The sequence below is a fragment of the Formica exsecta genome, unplaced genomic scaffold (assembly GCF_003651465.1).
Source record: "Formica exsecta isolate Colony F162 unplaced genomic scaffold, ASM365146v1 scaffold308, whole genome shotgun sequence".
Taxonomy (NCBI): domain Eukaryota; kingdom Metazoa; phylum Arthropoda; class Insecta; order Hymenoptera; family Formicidae; genus Formica; species Formica exsecta.
Genome location: NW_021850337.1, coordinates 567,666 through 582,655, shown reverse-complemented (window position 1 = coordinate 582,655; position 14,990 = coordinate 567,666). Strand labels below are relative to the sequence as shown.

The 14,990-nt window shown below is 39.8% G+C and overlaps 1 protein-coding gene and 1 long non-coding RNA gene across 3 annotated transcripts in view; one reads left to right on the top strand and one right to left on the bottom strand.

Annotated features, from left to right (window-relative positions):
• Positions 1-14,990, bottom strand: part of LOC115237750 — a 215,551-nt gene that overhangs the window by 125,150 nt on the left and 75,411 nt on the right. The window lies entirely within an intron of this gene.
• Positions 2,400-14,990, top strand: part of LOC115237745 (LIM domain only protein 3-like) — an 84,109-nt gene continuing 71,518 nt past the window's right edge. The window contains exon 1 of the mRNA XM_029810989.1: positions 2,400-2,922. The gene's annotated coding sequence lies outside the window, so the exon portion shown is untranslated. The remainder of the gene's footprint in view (positions 2,923-14,990) is intronic.

Genomic DNA, 14,990 nt, shown 5'->3' with positions numbered 1-14,990 from the left:
TTCTCTCTCCTTCTCTTTCTCACTCGCGAAACCGTGCGATCCAACGGCTAATCCAATCCTATTTACATCGCGGAACTGTCGCGGCAGCATTGACGTGCGCGGAAATAAATCCCGACACGACTAACACGAACGCTCACGCGCGCGCCGCGCCGCGTCGAGGGTACGTGTAAATCCCGGGCTTTCTCTCGGAACAAATCGAATGTCGGTCGATGTAAATGAATTCCGCTCTAATTGCAATTATGCGACACGAATGCGCATAAACGTTCGCGTTATGCGATAAATGACACGTCACTCAGAAGCCACGGCGAGGTGCGGTGTCGCACTCGCTCTCTCTCTTTCTCTCTCTCTCTCTCTCTCTCGCGTCATTGCGAATTTATGAAATGGCGATCGTTATATCCGTATCGGGCCCTCTCGAAACCGTTCGCGTTATAATTGCAATTAATCAATAATTGACGTCATATAATTGGGCGGCCGTCGAGACAACGGAACGTTAAACATTCACATCCAGACGTCTAGTTGAAGACATACCGAAATGATCTTCTAGCTTCTCAATGTTGCATAAGACGCTCGATCTGTGACAGATGTAATGTTCTAAGTTTAGATGCGAAGGACTATTATAATTATATATTTTTCATTCAGCTTACATTTTAGCGTGTGTTTGAGAGCATCATACTGTTACATTCGCGTTAGATTTGACAACGAAAAATGAGCAGTTTTTTATTATGATAAAGAAGATAAAAAATTCTTCATCTCTTTGAGGAATCATGCAATTATATTGAAACTCGAAGTTATACTTTTTTATAAGATATTGACTCTATTATAAAAAAAAAAATTAGCTTTTAATCCATTTAAAAAATATTACGTTTATTTCACGGCTGCAAAATTGTAAGGTACTGTCACGCACACATTATTATATTGAGATTTGTGTCGTTATAAAGAATTGTAATTATTGAGCACATAAATCCTATACAGATTTCTCTGATACGAATCGTCAAATAACTAAAACTCATAATGAAAACATCTTTGAATTTTGATGGAACGTCGACCTCGAAAATCCGAGTCATAATCGATAATACATCACGTCAGGCAGTTTCAACACAAATACCACCCCCGCTGAGAGTGAATGGGTAAAACGGCGAGTACGCCAATCGCAGTAAGCATATCGTGTTAAATACGCGATGGAGATCACCCTTGTCCACCGAATCGAGCAACAATCTCTGACTGACTCGCCGGTTGTTTAGCCGACCCGATTTATTCATCGACCAGCTGTGATTAGACTTTTGCTTTATCGCATATTCGCGGCTTCGTCAAATATCTACAAGCCGTCTGCATTTGTTAAGGTCTGACCAAACATCACGCAAGTATTCGCACCCATTTGAACGTGTCGATAATTTAACTTCGATAGATCGAGCGTTTGCACTTTATCTCCCCTCGTCACCCCGTTCTTTCGAAACATTCTCTTTCTGTTTTTTTGTGATATACATTTCGAATGTTTTCCACCTGTTGCTAAAAAGGAAAACTATTCTATACCACTATTGCGGTCAATATTAATATTTTTTCGTAGATTAATATCGTTATTTCTTAATATTATATAGGAAAACGTTTTCTGCGTTTTATGCTGATAATTTTATCGGCTCGGACAATGCGGATAAGTAAATGGAAGCTTTGGGTAAACATTTCGGATAAGTATACTCTTTTTAGTTTATTTCATAAACCACGCTAAAAAATTGTTTTTTTTTTTCTCAGAATATAATAGCTTCGAGATTTCTCAAGATTTACAACTAGAGGTATCATTTACGAAAAATGTATTGATTTTGTTTTCCTACCTAATGCAATGCATGTTCTGAGAAAAATGATATTAAATATTTTTTCTATTATACAATTACATAATAATTTTCATTTTTTCAATTTATATCTCTTGCATTGTCCTTTTTATAAAATTTTATTCACTCCAAAATCGCTTTATCGAAGCATTTCATACGTATACCGAGGTGTCTGACTTGACGCTGACGTTACTACTTGAGACTTAATCTCCCGCGTTCGCCGCGCGATTTCCCACGCGATGATGAACACTTGAGTGCCGCCATACCATTGCCACGAAAGAGCACGCCCGTTCGCGCGGAAGAAGCCAATTCGCAAGTTGGAAACTCGGACGGGAGAGCAGTTCTCGCGCTCGTTACGAGATTAAGGAAAAAGAGCTTTCGAGCTTTCAGCGGGGCGGGATGGCGACCGAAGTACCCGGTGACCACCCACGAAGACGTGCCCTCTCACGGGGTGTCCTATCGCCGATCCGAGCTTATTCCACCCCTCAAGCTCGGGCCACACCCGCAATCATGCGCAGTTTCCACCCATCGACCAATGGAAAGCACCGGGTGCTTGCAAGCTCGCCGTTCCGGCTCCGGCTTTCGCGACCGTGCCACTCCGACCAAACACCACGTGGCACGCGTTCGAGTTGCACGTGCATTCGCGGAGCTGCGAGAGCCCGGTGCGCGCGCGAAAGCGGGCGCTTGCGAGAGAGCTTACGAGAGAGAGAGAGAGAGGGAGAAGAAGCTCGAAGTAACGCGAAGATATTTTCTCGTCGCCGGAGAACGCGTTTCTCCAAAATCGCTATTACGTTTTCGCGCGAATCTCTTGAATAGCTTCTTTCTCTAACACATACCCTTCCACCCTCTCTACATTGTCATCCCCCCTGCTTTTTCTCACCCTTCTTCTCCGATATTTATCTCTCTCTCTCTTTTTCATTCCCCATTCCCCTCCGACTTCAACGCGTTTTATATAAACGATCGATTGAGTCGTTGTCGTTATATTATATTACTGTGACGTGAAAGATTTAGTCGTGCTTCGAGAAATCTACTGAGATCGAGTCCTCACTGAGAATCAAGAGCTATCGACAAAGACGTTTCAACGTGAGTCACGGACAAGGTTAGAAAATTATTTATTTTATATATTATTTGCAGAATTATATAAATAATTTAAAATCCATATACATTAAAATACATTTCTTTTATAGTCACTTGTATGAAAGTATATTCGTGTGTGTGTCTCCTTCAATTTATATCTTGTGTCTAATCAATGACATGGTCACTGGACATAACTTTCAGTAATAGTTAATGATAATTGAGAATCATACATCTACATCTTTTTGAGATAAAATATTTGTAAGAGTAAACATATAAATAATGGACAAAAGAAATGTATTTACGTAAAATCGGATTTTTTATTCGATAGTGTAAAAATTTCATGCATGATAAAAAGGATGAAAAATACGATGCAAAAGAATATTTCATTAATCTTTCGCGATTAATAAGATATATTATATATATTATTCTACGGTTCTAAAAAATTATTCAGATATATTATATGATATTACATATATTATTCCATTTCTGTTCATATTTATGAAATTATGATAAAATTATAATAATTAAATGAAAATATATCTTAATTCATATTTATAATCTTTTATATTATCTTATGATTAATGTACATCGATGGATATATTGTATTATTAAATATAAAAATTTGTACGAAATGAAACTTAGGAAACTGTTAATTTGCATATAGTACTACGTGAAAATTGGTTTGATATAAGATAGTGCTATAATCTTATAACTAATCTTTTATGGCGCGCTTATATGAAAATATGATATATAAAAAATTTTGGAACATGATACACTACATATAAGAAACTTTGGTGTATAATAGCACTTGGCGTCGGCTAAAAGAGAGCCGATATTCAACAGTTGGTCCTTCTTTTATCTTTGAAACTTAACCCTCGATGCTACCACCCTTCAAATAGACACCCTATGTTCGTATACCCTAAGAGAAGCACTTCTTGAGGGTGTAACATGAAAGTATTTAAAAAAGTTGATGGAATTTTCTGCGCGTAAAACAAGGCGAAAATAAATTTAGAATAATAAAACGAGAGTAAAATAATATGTATATGATATTTAAATCTATACTTTAAACAATTCCAAATTTTTTTTAGTAAAATAGTTATGATTTATAATTATATACATATCTAATAAATTTAGAAAATAGATTGTATGTATAATATGTATTTCAGATGTAATGCGCACCAACTTTTATATAGATTATGGCTTTTCTAGCTAATTTAAACACAATTTTTAATGAATATGCTGAAGCATTAATTATCGCAATTTTTTAATTTTTAACTAAATGTTTTTGCAATTAAAATTTTTAAATTACTCACAAAAGTGTATTAAAATAAAATTTATTCATAATTTAAAGAAATAACATTTTATTATATATTTACTATTTATTTACCCTAAAGCTCAGTTTTCCTGAAAAATCTTTTATTTTTAATCGCATCAACTTAAAAACCATTGTTTTTTTTGATGTGCTTATTAAGAAGATAATTCTAGATTGGCGCCAAGAAATCCATAAAGATAAAATTTTAGTTTGTAGAAAAAATTTCAGACTTGGAACATCCTGTATATAGTACGCTATATATGTATGAGAAAAAGAGAGAGAGAGAGAGAGAGAGAGAGAGAGAAATTTTATGTTTTATAATGCAAAATTACATGTATCATAATATTTTAATTAATTAGAAATTTTGAAATTTATTATCTTACTTCAAAGTATATACGATCACAACATCCAGCGTGACAAACGAGCCAATTTATTCGCAAAACATACCAATCTATCTATTCGACCCTTGCGGACATTCTTTCTTCGCTCGGCCGACAGTGGAGGAATTCGCGGACTCGGTGCAATAGGTGCGGCCATAGATGTAACATATTTATGTTGTGAACCGGCCGAGTGTGAGCAATAAATAGAGGTAGCGTGGGGGAAGTACGAGAGAAAGAGAGAAAGACGAGACGCGTGTGAGGGGGAAAGGGGGGACAGTCCGTTGAAGCGCGCGAGGCCAGAGCGATTACGTTTCCCAAACCCCTCGGTCTCTACGTGCGACCGAGTCACCGGCACCACCATCCACCGCCATTTCGCTCCCTTTAACCCCCCCGAGCCAGCCCCCGCCGCCCGCGTCTCCTCGCCATCTCGTCCCACCGGACCCTTTACGGCGCCCGAACAACCCTATTCGTTTGTTTCCAGCCCGTATGTATACGCGTATACGAAGGTATGCAATTTCGGTGTCGGGTATGCGCGTTACCGGACGAACGAACGATCCGTGTATCGCGTATCCGTCGCGTTCGTAAAACTCTTACAGAAAAATAATGTTGCATCTTTTCGGAAAATCTGAGCATAGTCGGACTTTAAAACTTAAAACGATGATTACCCTATTACATAGTACATTGGATGTCCAGCAAAAATCCAACGACAGTCTTATGTAAATCCTTGCATCATATAGATATCCTTTTATCTATCAAATAAAAGAACAAGTGATAAAAGTTAAATATGACACATCTATTAGATATTTGATTCTATGTGAGTCGATTTCCTTATGTTACTGTCAAGATTTTCAAGAAGTAAAAGTATAGACTAAATATGTTTAGATAAAATAATGTCCTGAAAACCGAGATACGAAACATGCGCCGATACGGTATTCGTATTAACGCCCCGCATTACTCTTGCGCTACTATTACGGTTACCGGCCCGAACAACCCTATTCGTTTGTTTCCAGCCCGTATGTATACGCGTATACGAAGGTATGCAATTTCGGTGTCGGGTATGCGCGTTACCGGACGAACGAACGATCCGTGTATCGCGTATCCGTCGCGTTCGTAAAACTCTTACAGAAAAATAATGTTGCATCTTTTCGGAAAATCTGAGCATAGTCGGACTTTAAAACTTAAAACGATGATTACCCTATTACATAGTACATTGGATGTCCAGCAAAAATCCAACGACAGTCTTATGTAAATCCTTGCATCATATAGATATCCTTTAATAAAAGAAATAAAAGAACAAGTGATAAAAGTTAAATATGACACATCTATTAGATATTTGATTCTATGTGAGTCGATTTCCTTATGTTACTGTCAAGATTTTCAAGAAGTAAAAGTATAGACTAAATGTTTAGATAAAATAATGTCCTGAAAACCGAGATATAAAACATGCGCCGATACGGTATTCGTATTAACGCCCCGCATTACTCTTGCGCTACTATTACGGTTACCGAGCGACGTAATGTTCTCCAATAACGAAGCACACGAGTGCATAATAACGGGCTCGCCGCGCCGACACGCGGACATATCGGAACGCAGACTCATCGGGATCCGAATCCGACATTGCATACTCGCATAGTTATGCTGAAAATCTTGACTGGAGGACCCTTTCGCATACCGGATCGCCCGGAGCCAATCCGATCGAGGATGCATCTGGGTGGCACGCCGATCGGGAGACGCGCTAGTCGGCCAGTCGGGTAACCAAATGATGCATATCTCGCCTCGGTACGTCGCATCCCGGATGTCTCGCACCCGCTGCAGAAGCAGCGAGGGGGTGGGCGAGCATCAGGATCGTCTCTCTATCTTAGGGATGAACGAAGGGGGAGGGGGGAGGGGAGAGAGACCCAGAGCTCGAAAGCCGGGTGGACTTGGGCAGGCCAGCGTATCTCATGGTTGCCGATGAGGTCGAGAGCTTGCGGCCGGATGCCAGTCTGACCATGTCTACCGGCGCGTTACTTGCGAGCTCGTCAGCCTCTCGGCCCTAGACGCATCCTCGTCAGAATCCGAGCAATGCAGCTCAAGAGTCCGCGCCGGCGCTGCAGCTGCACTCTAGGACACGGCTGTCGGCCGCTCCGGCTGCCGAGAATATACCGGGTTATACGATCCTCGACGGGGATTGGCCGGCCGAGTATCATCGAGACGGGGGGGCATCGGGGATGGTCTTCAGCGGCTGCTGGTATGCGTAGTAATAGGGGAAATTTTCGTCGTGTTATCGAAGGAAAATTGCGAACCACCGTAGGGACAGGAATGATGACATGAGAGCATCATTGTTTCCTGATTTTGTACTCTTTTTTTATTCTTAATAATATTTGATATAGAATACAAAAGAGATCATGTATATTTTATCATTTTATTCCAAATGTGAAATTGTATTTAAAATGGAAATGTAAAATGATAAATATAGATTTATGTGGATTTAGAAATGTTATATTTAGCGGTTTAATTTTGGTCAGTGATGTTTAAAAATTCAAAGTACACATTAAATTCGTTGTTGCGGTCATGAAATATACATTACCTACTGTGTATTACATTAATAATTAGGTCGACTTCTGTTTGAGCTTTTAATCGAGTACTGGCAAAACGCGCGCATCGCTCTCGATCGCTCTCGCTCATTGTGACAGAGGCACATTGCGTCGAATGCGGCTTTTGCAAATGAATTTTTCGGGGCACGCCGCCGTTCCGCGTTGATACGTTTGCATCGCGGTGATTTCGCAGGGCACCGAGCTATATAACGCGCGAGGGTAACGAAATTCCCCCGATGCGTGCATCTCACGCATTCCGCAGCGAGATTGCGCAAAAATCGGGCGAAACAAACGCAACTAATTTAACTGCTTTCGAACAATTAATCCGAAGCATTTAATTTAATTGCGCCGCAGCCCGTCGAGTCCGGCCAGCGGCAGTCGAAACAACGACCGACACAAAACCCGGGACGGAATTTTCGACTCGACGCGATGGCTCGAATTCTTTGACGCGTGTAAAACAAAATAAAAACATTTGGCGCAACGGTTGAAAGTTGATTCGGAGAAAGCGCGCAAAATCAGTATTTGGGATTTGATGCGATCTTTTTTTGCAAAAATAATCTCATTTTAATAAACATTCCTTTCTATCGTTCTCTCTTAATGTGTTATCTATCTTAAATAAATTTTACTTTAATTTTTTGGTTTATTTGAATTATTTAGTAATAACATTCATTTTTTTCTATAAAAATTTAATGTTCTTTTTTTTTGCAATTTCTTACTTTCAAACATTATACGTTTTCATCAAGTTAAGTTTATTTAAAATTAATTATAAAAAAAGTTTCCTATAAATTTCTTTTTTTTGCTAATTATATAGACGTAAATAAGCGCTTAAAAAAGCTCAAGCATGTATAAAGATTAAAAAACGAAAACTAGTGATAAAGTAGACGTGGAGAAAAAGACAGGGACAAAGAGACGATATGGAGAAAGTGGAGGAAGGGTGGGCGCGCACTAGTGGGTGGGTATAATTAATAGCAAACCCGTATAAATCAGAGACAGGTTGGATGCACGCTGGTACGCGGCGTTCTCGATGCAGGATTATGCCCGGAGGGGCGGTTACCCCACGACTCGCTAATTTTTCACACAGCCGCCATAATGGTCCGGGCTAATTACTGATTTTTATCTCCGCGAGTTGCTTCTACGCTGGTATGTGAATGTATGCGTGCACGTGTCGGTGTATGATCAAGAGATGCAATAAGAAAAAGGAAGGCGATAAAACGCGCGGAAAGAAAAAAAACCATTCAAGACAATGAGAATAGATCGAATAGTCAATGTCATGTTACACATTTGTCTATCTAATTATATACTATCGTGAATAATTTTTTAAGGAAGATCTTCAAAGGGAAATAGAAAGAACGAAGCCACGTCTATAAGATCAGTGCTCGTCGCCGCGACGCTTTCGTTTACACAATCCATCAGCGACGAGAGAAACTTTGCGAATTCGCGCGCGCGAGTTCTTCGTCGCGCTACAGGCTGCTCCAAGTTTCGTATACACGCTAGGCGTATTTCTCCGCTTCAGTAGATTATAGCTAACCAGAGCCCCAGACGCGTATGTACTTAACGTAACCCATGTAAGCTCACGCTAGAACAAATTTACCACCAACCCGCTTTCCCCGCTTTCGTCGTTGGGTCCTGCCTCGCCCCCCCCCCCAACGAGGCATACGCGCTCCTCGAGCCCCTTCTCGCCCCCTAATTCGCCCTCGAAACACCGATGTTATGAAGTTGTGTTGAACTTTTCGCGAGCATAGTTTGCAGAACACCCTCGGGTGACTGCGAGTGCTTACCTTCGCTCGTGACATATATCTACAGGAAGGTCGTCTGACAACGGGAAGGTGGAGGCGGATGGAATAGGCAGGAGAAACAAAAGGTGAATCGAGCGGACTTGGCGAGGAAAAGAGGCGTCGATGCTATTTTGAAACCCATCGAAACTCGCGCGCGTTTTTACCGAGAGCTTGAAAGAGATTAATATTAGCAGCTACCTGTTGCCTATCGTAAGATTTTAATCGGCAAACTATATCGATTTAACGCTGCTCGATTACTTTGACGTGTGTGACTATAGCATCTTTGAAAAATTCATTCAATCATGAGTCATAAATATATACTAACAATAAGATTAAAAATATAAAATTAAAAATAAAATTGATTATTGTTTTGGAAAAAGGAATTATAATTTTATAATCTGTTAATATAAAAGGAGCTCATATTATTGCATAGAATTCTGCTCTGAAATAGACAAGATTTCTCGCGATAAATACCAGAGTCGCATCAAAATGTACGGCCGTGTGTTCTTTTGTCTCAAGCCTCTTCCTCTTTTTTCTCTCTGTTCTAAGTTTGTAGATCCTGCCTAGCGTATACGCGCGTTGGCAGCTAAAATGGTACACGCGCGTTAGGAATTCTCGGCACGGCAGTCGGAGCCAACAGGCTCGGCAGAAACTTACGGGACCAACTTTGAGGGGGGTAACGGCATTACAACGTTATTAGATTTACCGCAAGCACCTACCCGGAGGCACTCCTGCACATTACCCACATACCCCTACCGAAGTATAAGTAACCCTAAGCGTCCCATAGAGCTCACTCACCTCGTGGGCTCTACCGCCGCGAGCATTAAATTATGCGCGTGCGTCCTGTAAGCTACTGGTGAGCTGCTGTCAAATACTTTGTTTGTTCTTTATATTAATCACCAAATATTAAATGCAATAAAATATCTTACACGAAAACGACGAAAATAACGTAAAACGTACAATTATTAAGGCATAAGTAATATTAAGAATGATATACTTGTAATCGAAACTTAAGGCTGTATGAACGGTATAACACAAACATATCCTTTGCTTAATGAAAACTTGAGTTAGTCTTCATAATTATTTCAAAATATTTCAGAATATTTGGCGACATTATTAGTAAAGATCGAGAACACTCTTTAAAAACTGGCGAGTAGCGAAAAGACTTTGCTCACATGAAAGATGTGATTCGAAATTAATCTTTTCCGAAATTGAAACCAACATGCAATGAGAAATCGACACATAAAAGAGACAAAATTCATTTCTTTTGAAGAAAAATTATTAATATGAAAAATGTGTGTATGATCTATTGTATAAAAATCATGGTTCAATTTATAAAAAATTATAGAAATTAATTATTATTTACGCACAATTACAAACGCAGCAATGCTATAAATTCTTGAAGAAAGATAAAAATAAATCGGCGATCATCTTTAGCATGTTTTTGGTGAGACATAAGCGTTCCCTTCTTGAATATAGTCTCCGTTCAATTTTTATTCAGAATATGATTATTGAATTGTTAGCATTCCTGTATATAAAATTTCGATCCAAGTATCTTATGCTGTTGAGACGAAATTCAAGTGAATTTATACTTAAATATGGATTCGACAATTCAACCTGTGTACATGCAATTCAAGCATAGATATACGCATTACCCTCCCTTCATATTTCTTCTCTGTTCCCTACGATAACGTTTTCAATCCTCAATGTACGGCAATATTTTCGCGGCATGAGCAAATGTATCCCACGTAATTTCGCGTAATGGGCAAGTTCGTCGGGAGAGAAAACGGCAAAATAATTTAAACGCGCAAGAAATATCGAGTCGTGTGGCATGCGGCGATAGCTGCGGTGCGAGAAACGCGAGAGAACGAGAGGAATTTCGGCGCGGCTAGCTATTGAGTAGCTACCCTTAAGATAAGGGTGGATTCACCCCGTCTCTCATACGTTTCCGCTATCTGACGCTAAACGGCACCGCCGCTCGGTGGCCTTCCACGGGTAGAAGGGACGGCCCCGGCAAAGCGTACTCGGTTCTACATAATACGCCGACACATTACTGTCGAAGCGCCGTTAGATAAGCAGAATTTAGAACGGCGAGACAGGATTTTTGTACGGGCGACGTTTGTGAAGGATCGCCGGATCGCCGGATTTGTGCGCGCAGCGTTTTTCCGTTCAACCTTTTCCGCTCAAGCAAATTCGCGTCTTCGCTTTTGTCCGAAAAAGATTTACGCAAGATGTTCGTTTTCCGGGGTTAATTCTCAGACATCTGATAAGGATCCTAAGAAATGAGACTCATTCGCCATTTTGCGTAGATGTGTAAATTGAGAGATTATTTTATTATTTTTTTCATTATTGCTATGATGGTTAAGAAAAATACAATGAAGATATATATCTTCAATCTAGCATAAAGGTAGGATAATGTGATTCTTATCGCTAAACTTTTCCGACGTTCGATGGAATAGAATCGCCAACGACGAAACTGATTTCGAAAGCCAGGAAAGATGAGACCAACGCAACAAAGGCCTTTACACGTCTCACCCCCAGCTCATTTAAGGCTAACTGTCCACAACGGGGGTGCAAACTACCCTTATCTGCGGACGTTTATGCCCACGCCTTATCTGGCAGCCCCCGACTGCTTCGCGCTCGCTATAACAACTACGTATTCTCTCTTCCAAGCCAATCTCCTTCCTCGGACGCTCTTAAGTTCTCTTCCTCTTCTCTCGACACTCTAGTTTGTTTTCTCTACGTTTTCTATTTCTATATAATTTATAAATTATATTAAAATTTTAGATTGTGTAATGTATCTAGTAGCAAGAAATATTTTTAATTTTTTTTCATTGTTCCTGATAGAAATAGAACGTATTATCATACATTGCTCAAAACAACTGAGGAATTATTTTTCTGAACGATTTTTCTGTCAATTATAAACCAAATAATAGCAATTTAAAAATCTAAAATAGAATTGTCATACCAATGTATTTGATATCGTAGATAGTAGTATTCGGATCGTATTTGAAGAAAAAATATTAAGGATAACAAGAGAAATTTTTACAACTCGAGTTATCTATTGCAAATAAATAAAATTGATACTTGACGAATAAATTTGTTACTCTATTCATTATATATTTGATGTGCGATTATCAGAGAATGATATCATCTTGATATCATATTTGATGAGATTACGACAAGGAACTTATTAAATGCCAAAAATTAATACGATTTGATTCGCTTATTGAAAGATTTCAGTTTGTAATATGGAAAGGGAAAAAGACAATTGGAAAAGTCTCGCTATTCCTTATCTTTCTTACTCTGTTATTCCTATATTTCTATCTCGTTTCGTTTCACGAGCCGAAGCGGTTCCTGAACGACGGCAGGGTTTCGCTCCGGGAGGAGAATGTTGCGGTGAAAACAAAGACGTTACTCGCCCCTATCTGAGGGTTGTAAAATAAACGTCGAACGACGACGAAACAGGGGCGTAATAAATGAGATAAGCTACGGATAGATTTCTCCCCGCGGGAGCAAGGAAGCATTATCGAAAGCGTTTCTTCTTCGTTACGCGCGATCGGTCTTATCTAGTCATATCGCGGGAAAAAAAAATTATTCGCGGCGACAACGCGATATATGAATTTTGAATAAATCGAGAGGAGATAATAATAACCCTTACGAGAACAATTCGAGAAATAAAGAGACCCGTTGTGTATTCCTCGTAAATTGGCGTACATTGCCGGAGGCGCGCCATACAGAACACCGTGTCCAGATTGATGCGGAACTACTAGTGGCATGTAGTACAGATGAAATAGCACATCCGGAGCCTATCCGTAAGTGTTATTGAGTCCGAAAGTGGTGACTGATATCGGCGGGCGGAGAGTGCGCTCGTTTGCGGGATCGCGCGGGTACCGGGCGCATAGCGCTTGTAATCGCGCGAGGCGCGTAACGTTACAGCGGTCATATTATCGACCGCGCAGATCGTGTGTTTTTTTTTGTTTTTTTTTTATACTCGCTTGGATGTCTCCGGATGAAACCGCGTCCGGTTTTTAGTCCGCAATTTTTTTTCGGACGAGAAGCGAGCACGCACGCATGCACTCACGCATGTATACTCGCGCACGCACGTACGCACGCACGCTTCCAGAGAACGTCGGACTAATTGGAAGTCTTAATGGCACTCGACGGTAATAACGCAGTCGGGATCCGGGTGTGTATGCATCATATCGATCGGAATTTGCAACGGACCCCCCTCGCCTCCCGTGCTCCGAACATTCTCTCGCGATTTGCCCCCACCCGTCAATGACGAATCAACAAACGGGACTGATTTGATTTCATTCATTAATTCCGAGCGACTTCACTCGGGTTGATTTCCATTATATTTTCTCGTCGATTGTGTGCACGCTAAGAGAGAGAAAGAGAGAGGGCTAGATAGTCGATCGTGTGCGTAAGCGAGCGAGACAAAGAAGGCTGAAATACGATGAAGAGGATACTCTCGCATTCTTCCGATAAATCGAGGAATCGAATAACGGATGATAAACAAGGTATTAACCCACCCCCCTTCTTGTTCCTTCCGTTCGCTTGTTAACGTTTTTTCGCTGTCACACGACATCGATTTATTTCGATGTAGCCATAAAACTTTGATGTACGGAAAATCTATACCTAGAAAAATATTGAAATCCAAAAATAGAATCCAATTTGTTGGCAATTCGGATTTCCCGGTTGTAGGATGTGAATTCATCGGGTGTTCGCGAAGAGGTAAATAGGAGCCGGAAATGATAACTGTTTACGCCGGTATGATTATTGTTATCGATATCGCTCCTATATACGCGGTTATTAGGATAAAAGATGCACGGGCATGTACGAGCACGGGGTTTATTGGATGAATGCCTCTAACAAAATATATAGATTTATAACTTTGCTTTATTGTTCAGCAATCATAGTAATATAGTACGCGCAGATATTCAATATACATTGATTTATTTGCATACTTATCGAGGCATTCAAAAATATCAGACAACCATCGCAACGTGTCCGGTGGCTCGTATAAGATTTTTCCCTAGTTTAATATCAATGTGTGCTTATCGAGTGTAAGGGCAAGGATACAGATACACAGGGTGTCTCACACCTAACAAATCATTTTTTATCTGCAAATTTTTTGACCAATTTAGAATCAATCTATCGAAAACATCGGGAAAAATTATCATTTATTGCAAGTTTTTAACTATAAATATCTTTATAAGCATCTTTTCTAATTTCCAAATTAGAGAACTATCAAAATAAAAAAAAAAACGCTTGCAATTAAATAAAAACTATATTTATGCTATCTACTCTTAATCTTTACTAAAGAAATCCTTATTTTCAAATCACTTATAATTTGAATATCTTTGGCTTCTTATAAAAAGTGTTTCGATAGGTTTGGGACATCCCGTATACGAGAACATTGGCGAGGACAGCAGGAAAATGCCGCGAAGGGTGAAGGCCCTGTCTTATTGACATCCTGTAACTGTACCGTGATTTAATATAAACTGCACAAAGCGCCCACCTTTGATAGGTAAATATGAAATACTCCGGTCGCGGACAAGTGCCCTTTCGGGCACAGGCTCGCGCTCGAGGGTGCGTTCGGTCTCTCGACAAGATGCACGATATACATACACATAGCATGCCTTCAACATACCCCGCCAGCTCAGGAAAATGTTCTCGGATAAAGAGCGCGGATATTTCGTGCTTTGAGAACTTTGAAGACCTTGTCGCATATGCGTCTTCCTTCTGCCGGTATCGTATGTATTGTCTGAATTCTTTCCGCATGTGCATATCTAGCGAAACGAGATCCGCGAGATTGCCCGTGCGTGCAGTCGAATAACTACGAGATAAAATTATACGACAAGAACGCATCACGACAATGACTATTTAAAAATTGATATGTAATTGATGTTAAATGAATAAATAAGTAAATAAATAAATATAAAATTTAAACCACATTTGCGCGCTGAATAATATATCGAATGCTAAGCCGACAAGAGCTAAAATTATTTTTTATATTTGTTTTTTAATTATATTATATATTT